The sequence below is a fragment of the Triturus cristatus genome, chromosome 11, assembly GCF_964204655.1.
Source record: "Triturus cristatus chromosome 11, aTriCri1.1, whole genome shotgun sequence".
Classification (NCBI taxonomy): Eukaryota; Metazoa; Chordata; class Amphibia; order Caudata; family Salamandridae; genus Triturus; species Triturus cristatus.
In genome coordinates, this window is record NC_140594.1 from 82,546,430 (window position 1) to 82,555,490 (window position 9,061).

General features: G+C 47.4%; 1 pseudogene; it reads left to right on the forward strand.

Moving 5' to 3' along the window:
- The first annotated feature begins 1,611 nt into the window (after window positions 1–1,611).
- LOC146783281 (ATP synthase peripheral stalk subunit b, mitochondrial pseudogene) lies at window positions 1,612–2,262 on the forward strand (annotated as a pseudogene).
- Window positions 2,263–9,061: the final 6,799 nt, after the last annotated feature.

Consider the following 9,061-nt stretch of genomic DNA (forward strand, 5'->3'; position numbering starts at 1 on the left):
GTTAAAATGACGCATCCCTGTGCTTTAAAAATTACACAGCTCGGCGCAGCATAATGGCATGCAGCGCCACGGTGCGTCATTTGGTAGTAATTGAGGCCAAACTGTTTGATAATCACTACTATCTTGACACAAGAAAAGATATTTAGAGAGATCCTGACTGCATGAAAATGCTGCTCCTAGGAGACCTTTTTAGGTCGAGCCTAGCGCAGCGCGCATGCACTACTCTGCTCGACTTTATGTAAGGGCTTTTTAAATCTCACCACACACTCGCACACGCTCGTGCGTGTGCTTTTCGTTTTGTCCCCGGCTATTGGGCTTTGCGTGTGTCTTTTTAACAAAGACAGCACGCAATTGGGCAAAGGTGGGCGCATGTCCCGCCTTTGCTCCGCCCACGACCTATTGCGTGCGGTTACCTGCACAGGCCACATCTGTTTTCAATTATCGTGCCCAGACACGGGCGCGATAATTGAAAACAGATCGCTCGCTGTGGCGCACGCGTGCGCACTACTCGCATGCTTGTTCTGTCTGGGGTTGCTGATTTATTTGCTCGGAAAACAAAAGTAGAACAGCCTGCTCGGCACACACGCAAAGAAAACGAAAAGGGAGCTTTGAAGCTGTTAATACTCAGCACGCATGCTGCGCGTTCACCGCAGTTTTTGAGGGACGCTGTGACGTTGTTGGTTTTACACAGGCAATTGAATGAAAAGTGTGGGATTTCAGGTCATGTGGCGTTAATGTCATGACGCTGTGTTAATGTCATGGTACGCACATGTGATGCACCTTGAGATTTATCTAAATCATAGCTGAAGTGATGAGGGGTGAGCAAATCGTTCTTTCAAATAATCAGGTCCGGTCCATTCGTGCTCTCAAAGATCAGTGTATGAGGCGCTTCACGCTCAAACCAAGTCGTGTTCACCTGGCCTCTCTCGTGGTTCTGAGGTCGATAGACGGTGTGACATGGAAAGGACAACAATAGCGCTATAGGGTAGTTATAGTGCTACGAACCAGTGCATCGACTGGATGGTCAGTGAACTGAACACCCGCCGCTGATGACATGCAGTGTTCTGAACTTTAAGAGTTGAAATGCTCTATATATAGGAAGCCTCGGTCCTTAAGCCTTTAGAAGAAGCAAATTGACTACCATGAATTGAGTATTATGACCTTGTTTTGCTACAAAATTTAGAAACGCAGAAGTGCAGCATATATGGCCATATAGCAAAAGAAAGTTATTAATATTACACCTACGCGCCAATGACACTTAGGGCACAAAGAAGTGTCCGTGAGGCTGGCGGTGACAGCAGTACACTGGAGACTCGCAGGCATGTTGTTAAGGGCGGCTCTCAGTTTGGCTTCTCCCTTAAAAAAATCTCGTGCCCCTCAGCGTCAGTTGGGCAAAGGTTGTGGCCTTACGACCACAGCTGCCGACTTTATAGCCGGGGAACCAGGTTCGACCCTCGGCGTCGGCTCAGTGTCCTGTGTTTCTGGGCAAATGACAATCTCCCCATGTCTACCAAAAATGAATGTATCCTTGTGTAACGTAACTGGTGCTCATGTAAAGAGCTTTACTACCTTCTGGTCGAGTTTGCGCTATGTAAATCTGCACATAAAAAAATGACTACCTCTCCACACCGACCAGCTCCCGTGCCACCACTTCCGGAGAAAGGAGGGAAAGTGTGCCAATAATTTTTTCAGCTTCTATATCCAAATACAGAAGTTACAGGCCCCTGTGTGCAGGGCACTGGGCTGCTGCTGTGCATGCTTTAAAAATAAATCTATGTAATTTACCTTTGCTGACGCATCCATTGGTGTTTCCTTAATATATGGAATTATCAAATTTGGACGCAAAGTAGCAGCTTTTGCTGATAAATTGAACGAGAAGAAAGTTGCTGAAGCCCACGAGATGAAAGATTCAGCAATTGATGCACTCAATCAGGCTGTTATAGACGAGAGCAAAGTACAATGGAGGGTTGGACGCCATTACATTTTTGATGCCAAGAGAAACACTGTTGTCATGGTACTCGAATAAAATTACCGGGAAGGCTTCTCACTATTCACCACGAGGCGCAGATGCGCTTAGACTATCACGACAACCTGCAGCACGTGAAGGTCCGCCGGGAGCAAGGTGAAGGTGGCATGTTGAAATGGGTGGAGAAAAACGTTATGCAGAGTATCTCTGCGTAATAGGAGAAGGGGAGTACAGTAAAGTGTATTTCGGGCATCAAGGCGCTATCCGAGACTGTATAAGCCAGATTGCAAACTTGAGACTTCACACCTCCATGTGAGAGAGGAACTGGAGTTGAGCTGTTCAGATACCGTGCCCTATAATAATCTAACATATATATATATATTTACACCTAAGAAAGAAAAAAGAAACATGATGATGATATACCCTGCACCCTCGATTATAGATTGCATTGGCATAGCCAATAGGTCTCGCCTTTGGGAACTTATAAGTGTTTAGCCATGCAACACTTGATGTTGTTGCACCAAAGATATTGTGCTGGAGAACTAAACACTTATAAGGCCCCAAAGGCGAAAACATTGTTCCATTATTCCTATAAATATTATTGTTCATATATTGCACAAATAATTTCACAAGTGCACAACAACAAAAATATCTTAAAAAACCATTATTTCGCATGCAGATGTTATGGACTATAGTGCAAAGTAAATATAAACAATAGTAATAACAAGGTAAAACAGTCATTGAACAAAATGCAAAAATGCTATTAGAAAAAATGTAGATTGCATTTACAAACATGTACGCCTACACATACAAACTTTTTGCTTTACGTGTATTTGCTATACAAAAATAGCCAATAGGTATCGACTTCCAGATTATCAATCTTTAGCCATGCAACACTTTCTATTACTGCACAAATATCTGCTGGATAAGTAACCACTTACAAAATACCAAAAGCGATACCTGTTGGCTATGCCAATGCTTGTTATTAATGGGAGGTCTATAACACTCAAATAGTTTAGTGCCTCAGCACCCCTCTATCGTAAACAGGCTCAGATACCACAGAATACTGCAAGTAGCCAAATCTGCCTTCACCACATGCCCCAGGGAATGACCAAACTTTAGTCTGATACAGCATATGGTCGCTTTCTCCAGCATCAGATGATGGGTGTCCAGGCAGGGATATATGCCTCCATATATATGCCTCCGCTCATATATTGAGGCATTCAACAACACAGTTCAACCAGCTCGGGAGAGGTGAGAATTAGATTTGGTTGTAGCATGGATGAGACATGGACCATTTGTTGAATACAAACTCAATGAATGTCTATGAGCTACAGGCATAAACGTAATTATTATAAATAACAACGTTTTATCATACTACTCAGAAGTTATACAGAGCTCATGCTCACATAAGGTCTGCATGCTATCACTGCACACACCCCAACAGCGGTTTCAACCACCCTGCCTGGGAATGTCCCAAAATCCGTGAGTTGTGGAAATCCACCTGCGAAACACTCTCTGACATTACAATCAGACACCTTCAAATGTCCCAATTAATGACACTCCTGGGACACTATGCCTGGAGTCCCCTTAATATTAGGAGCTAATGACCGTACAACCACTATTAGAGAAAGGAAGAGCATTAATGGTGTGGTTTCACTGCCCACCACCTTCGACAAAAGCTGGTTAGGCGGTGCCACAAGCTGCAAGAAACGTGCTGATCCCTTTGCATCCAGGCACCACTAACCAGCAGAGCAAAAGACATATGTTATCAGTAGGACTGAGACAGCTCCTCACCAACCAAAACAACACCAACAGCATTGACCTGAAATATAGCCCAGGCTTCAACAAAAGAGGCCTTTTGTACACTCTTCCAGATCTGGGGTTTAAGACCCATCCTCTACTTTCTGCGCCCTGTCCCTGTTCACGCCTTACCTTTGTAACTGTAACCGTGCAGCTAGTGATTGTGGGATGCTGTCGCGATTCTACGCCTGATGATGTGTATTGTATCTGGGTTGTACTTCCCCATGGAATAGTGCTAAACTGCTTCTCTGCCTTTTATGAAAAATTTAAATAAAGGGTTAAAATAAAAAAGATTATGTTATAGTTCATGCTGTGTTTTTACGTGCTTGTTGCATTCCTGAATTTATTGTATGTCATTTTACGTCACACTGCAATATTATTACATGATTGTGTTAATGGGGGCCTAGAAGAACTTGACGTGGAAGGTCTACATTTGCGAGGCACATTTTGTATCTGGAAAGTGAGCTCTTCTCTTGGAGCGCAGCATATCCATCGGATATTTAGCGCTTCCATGAGATATTTTGAGGAACATGAGGTCCCTCGATGCACATGGCGGTCGGGCTTGATGGTCTACGTCAGGTCTGTGAGCCTCAATGATCATCTTCAATAAATGTAGCTTTCCTGTAGACGAAGCCAGCCAGGCACGATGGCTTTATGTCTGAGCAACAGAGACAGTTCTCAGGAGGGACGTATGTGCATTGGAATCATCAATCTAGGAAGCCGGTCGCAAAGTGCGGCAAATTCTCCAACCACCACGCAAATCTTGCTCCTAATCAGGCAAGCACTGTTTCTCTGAGACAGCCTTGTCTACCTCCTCGCAAGGCAGGACTGAAACTGAAGGCAATTTAAGGGAATGCGTGTTACGGATTGACAGTACCAGCGTGCACTTACATCAGGAAACCACCCAGACCAATTTTGTTAAATCAAAAGGTATTTTATAATTTGATAAATAAAATGAGGCCAAAAGGACAAACCAGGATCTCTCACTGGAAGGTTATTGCTTTTAAAATGACAGTTCCATCCCACGTGGCTTCTCTATTCTGCATGGACAGTCAATGAATGCTCCAGCGCAGGACTCTCCACTGGCCAATGGAGGTTTCTTGTCCCCGCTGCACTACTCCCAGCTACAGACTGCCTTCAGCGTTCAGTCAGGCTGGAGAGGCTGGATGAGAGTCAGTCGCCTTGTGCAGGGGGTCACAGATCACAGCTTCCAAAGTTCAGTGTCTCTGACTTGCATCTCCAAGACAGTCAGAGTCTCTCTGGTCTTTCCTGCTCTCCCACAGCCAGGAGACAGGACCCTCCTCCCCTTTCTCAGCTCCCAGGTCAGTCCTTGATGTTGATGCCAAAATCCTCACTTTTAGCTGGAGGGTCCCATTTCTAGATACAAGTTCACAGTAGTAACAGTAAGTCAGTTTCCCCACTTACTTTCCAGTTCCGAAAATGATTCATAAGCAAGTCCAGTGCCAGACTAGACTGGTTACAACTGGTCTGCTTCACAAGAAGAGTCCTTGGGTGATCTTTGGAAGTCCAGTTGAGCCAACTGGGGGATCAGCCGACAATGGACCTTCTGTAGAACACAACACAACAGTCTTGGTCGGCGCAAGTCACGCTCCCACCCACAGTTCAGCAGACTTGGTCCGCTTCCAGGGCCTGCACCTCACAGGTCTGCAGGTCAGGTTATCCTGCTCCTCTCAGACTTCCAGCTGTGTTCCAGCTCCGGCTCTATGGCTTTCAGGCCCCACACAAGCTCCCCCACCTCACTTCAGAGGGTGTGTTTCAGAGCCTCTCAGGCAAACTGCAGGCAGCAGAAGAATGTCTCCACTCTAATCCAACGATTTGATCTGAAACACCAATAGATATATCACCTAGGAGAGGTGGAGAAGCACCCTTATTGTAGTCCCCACATCCACAATGTACAACATTCTGGCCCTAATGGCAAAGACCCCGCTAAATAAGGGGTTAGTTCAAGCTTCTTAAAAGGTTACACTAGTAAAATTCAAAACCTGGGTTGCCCTTGTTTACTCCATTTACATTGGCTCCTTCCCACTGAATACTGAGGCTGGTTTGGTAACCTCTGATTTTAGGCTTCAATAGAGGACAAGCTGTAAAAATAACATCTCCCTGTTAGGACAGAAAACTCTCATGTTCTGTGATCAATGCGCAACCCGACCCAGAGTGCCCCAGCTGCATGGATATCTGGATCCGTGGTACTGATTTTTGGTCATGGGCGAACAAGGACCATGCATGTGTGTCATGACGTAGGCCAGTCTCGTGGTAAGGTGGACTTCTCTGGCTGGGAGAGAGTGCACCCTCTTCAATGTAGAGGGCTACAGTCCTAATCTGGAGTTATGTTATGTTACATTGATTTGATTTGTATAGCGCACTAATCACCCAAGAGGGTATCCAGGCGATTGGGCAGGTGTGTAGGTGTGCGATCCCAAGGTGCTTTTACAAACAGCCAGGTCTTCAGCTTCTTACGAAACTCAAGAAGTGAGGAGGAGGCTCTGATGTGTTGAGCGAGGTCTTTCCATGTCTTGGGTGCGATGTAGGAGTGTCACGACTCACTAGCCCTTCGATATCTCTATGAATACTGTCAGGCCAGGCAGGAAGCTTTAGAGACGATTCATGCAAGCAAATACGTCCCGAGGGTAACGGGACCATCGAGACTACAAATCCCATGCACCGATGTAAGGCAAGAGAGGAGATGTGTCAAGAATTCCTGTCATGCGAGGGGAGGAAAACGGAAACCAGCGAAAACGGAATACATCTCCCAGGATGCTTAGTGGTTGAGAGGTTATGTAAACAGGAGAGCTGTTACATAACTCAAGGAAAACACGCCCTTATGTAAACAGGAGAGCTGTTACATAACTCAAGGAAAACACGCCCTTATGTAAACAGGAGAGCTGTTACATAACTCAAGGAAAACACGCCCTTATGTAAACAGGAGAGCTGTTACATAACTCAAGGAAAACACGCCCTTATGTAAACAGGAGAGCTGTTACATAACTCAAGGAAAACACGCCCTATAAAGGGAGGAACCGGGAGGCACAACGCTGTCGGATATTGTGTTTACACCGACGTACCTGCTTAGTGAAGAGCAGTGTTCCGGAGTGGTGCTCCAGTAAGGCAAGAACGGAGGTAGGTCGAGTCGTTACTCCCTGGGCCGTGTCTTGCCCCATCGTCACCTGTGAAGGACCCGGAAGCTCTACCGGATAACCATTGAGCTTCGCTTTTTGACTCGGCTGAGTCAAAGCGCAGTGGCGCTTTTGCTGGTTGGAGTCGTAACTCCCAGCCCGACCAGAGATACAGGGACTGCCAGCTGTAACGCACACCAGGAGGTGTTTGCCGCGTTACAGACTCGGAAGTCCACAGGATCGATCGAGTGGCTGCTCTCGGTTCAGTCTTCTTTGCTTGTGATTGGGGTATCGGTGACGCATCACCAGGAGGTGACTCCGCGTCCCGGTGCAGTCTGAGGAAGAGGTTGAGCGGCTGCTCCCTTCAGGTAGAGACCCCGGCTGGGTGTTTCCCTGACTCCTCGATTCTCCCCAACACTCTTCGTGCCCCTCACAGCCTACCGATTGGCATTGTCGGTCATTTCATTTCTGCCCTCTGTTGGCATACGCCGGGATCGGCGTATATGCAGAGGACGGTTAGGACCATCCGTGCTGTGGGCTGGTAACGTACTTAGCCTGGAGGATTCCAGTGACTATAACCTTTGTTTATTCCTTGTATTATTTTTGCCTTCATTAAAATAACTAAACCTTCACAAGTGGTTGCGTTCTCATTATCGTGTCTGTTAAACGATCCTGAGACGTTCAGGGCGTTACAAAATATCCGACCTTAATAACACTAACTGTCTCCCGGTCGATAACAGACATGGCAACACTTGATGATGTGCTGGCTGCTTTAGCGACCGTGCAAATTGAATTGGCTGCCTCCAGGCAAGAAACAGCCGATGTAAAAGCCAGACTGGATGCTATCCAATTGGACCCGCTCACGCCCAGCACCTCCCTCACGAACCAGACCCCTGCGGTAGTAGTGGAAATGCCGGTAGCCGTCCCCTTGGCAACACCAGAGAGTTACAGTGGGGATCCTAACACAGTGCAGGTATTCCTCACACAAGTGGCGCTACATTTATCGTGCAAACCAAGGGCGTTCCCCACGAGTCAGGCTCGTGTGGCTTTCCTTATATCCTATTTGGCTGGAAACGCGGCACAATGGGCCGTACCTCTGGTGAGCAGGGACGACCCCATCTTATGTGATTGGGGTGCTTTTCGCGAGGAATTCCTGAAGGTCTTCGACAGAAGGGCTGACTCGTACACGGCGGACCGTGAAATGCTTGTGTTGAGACAGGGATCCAACGACCTGGTGCAGTATCTCAACGTGTTCCGAAGGCTGGTTGCGGAAACCAAGTGGCCTGTTGCTAAACAGACGGCGCTCTTCCATCACGGGCTGTGCGATGAGCTCAAGGACGCCGTGGCTCATATTGACCCACAACCCAAGACATGTGAGGGCCTTATCAACCTGGTATTACGGCTGGAACATAGGCTAAGTGAAATAAAGGGGGATCATGGGAGAAAAGGAAAATCCCTTCCATCCTATGTGACAGTGGGAAGTCCTGAAACTTCCACCGCATCCAAGAGAGAACCCATGGACATCGGCGCAATACGAGCGAGCCTCACAGCCACGGAGAAAGAGTCACGCCGTAAACAAGGATTGTGCCTATATTGTGGCAAAAAAGGCCACTACGTACGTGAATGCCCTGCCAAACCGAAGACGTCACGTTATCGGGCCAACCGGTCGGTAACAGCCGTGGTGGACGTACCGGCGGAAAACTAGAGGACTCCCAGACCAAAGAAGGGGCATCTCGGAGTCACTCATCCATCCCTTCACTTTCCAACTCGGTCACTAAGGGACAACGACACCTGTTTCTCACGGTGCACGTGGGAGTGCATGACCAGTGGATACCCGTTGTGGCCATGGTGGATTCAGGGGCCACTGGCATGTTTATGGACCACAACGAGGCATGCAGGCTAGGGCTAGTGCTTCTTCCCAAAGCTGTACCCGAAGACGTCTATGCTGTAGACGGAAGGCGATTGGTGACGGGGCCCATCGGGCAGCACACGGGGGTCCTTCCGATGAGATGTGGGAGGAACCATTTGGAACAAATCGATTTTAACATCATCCGAGCGCCCCAATATGGCGTCATATTGGGATTGCCGTGGCTACAGAAACACAACCCCTCTGTGGATTGGCCAACACATCGCATCGAACTGACGTCACCGTATTGCA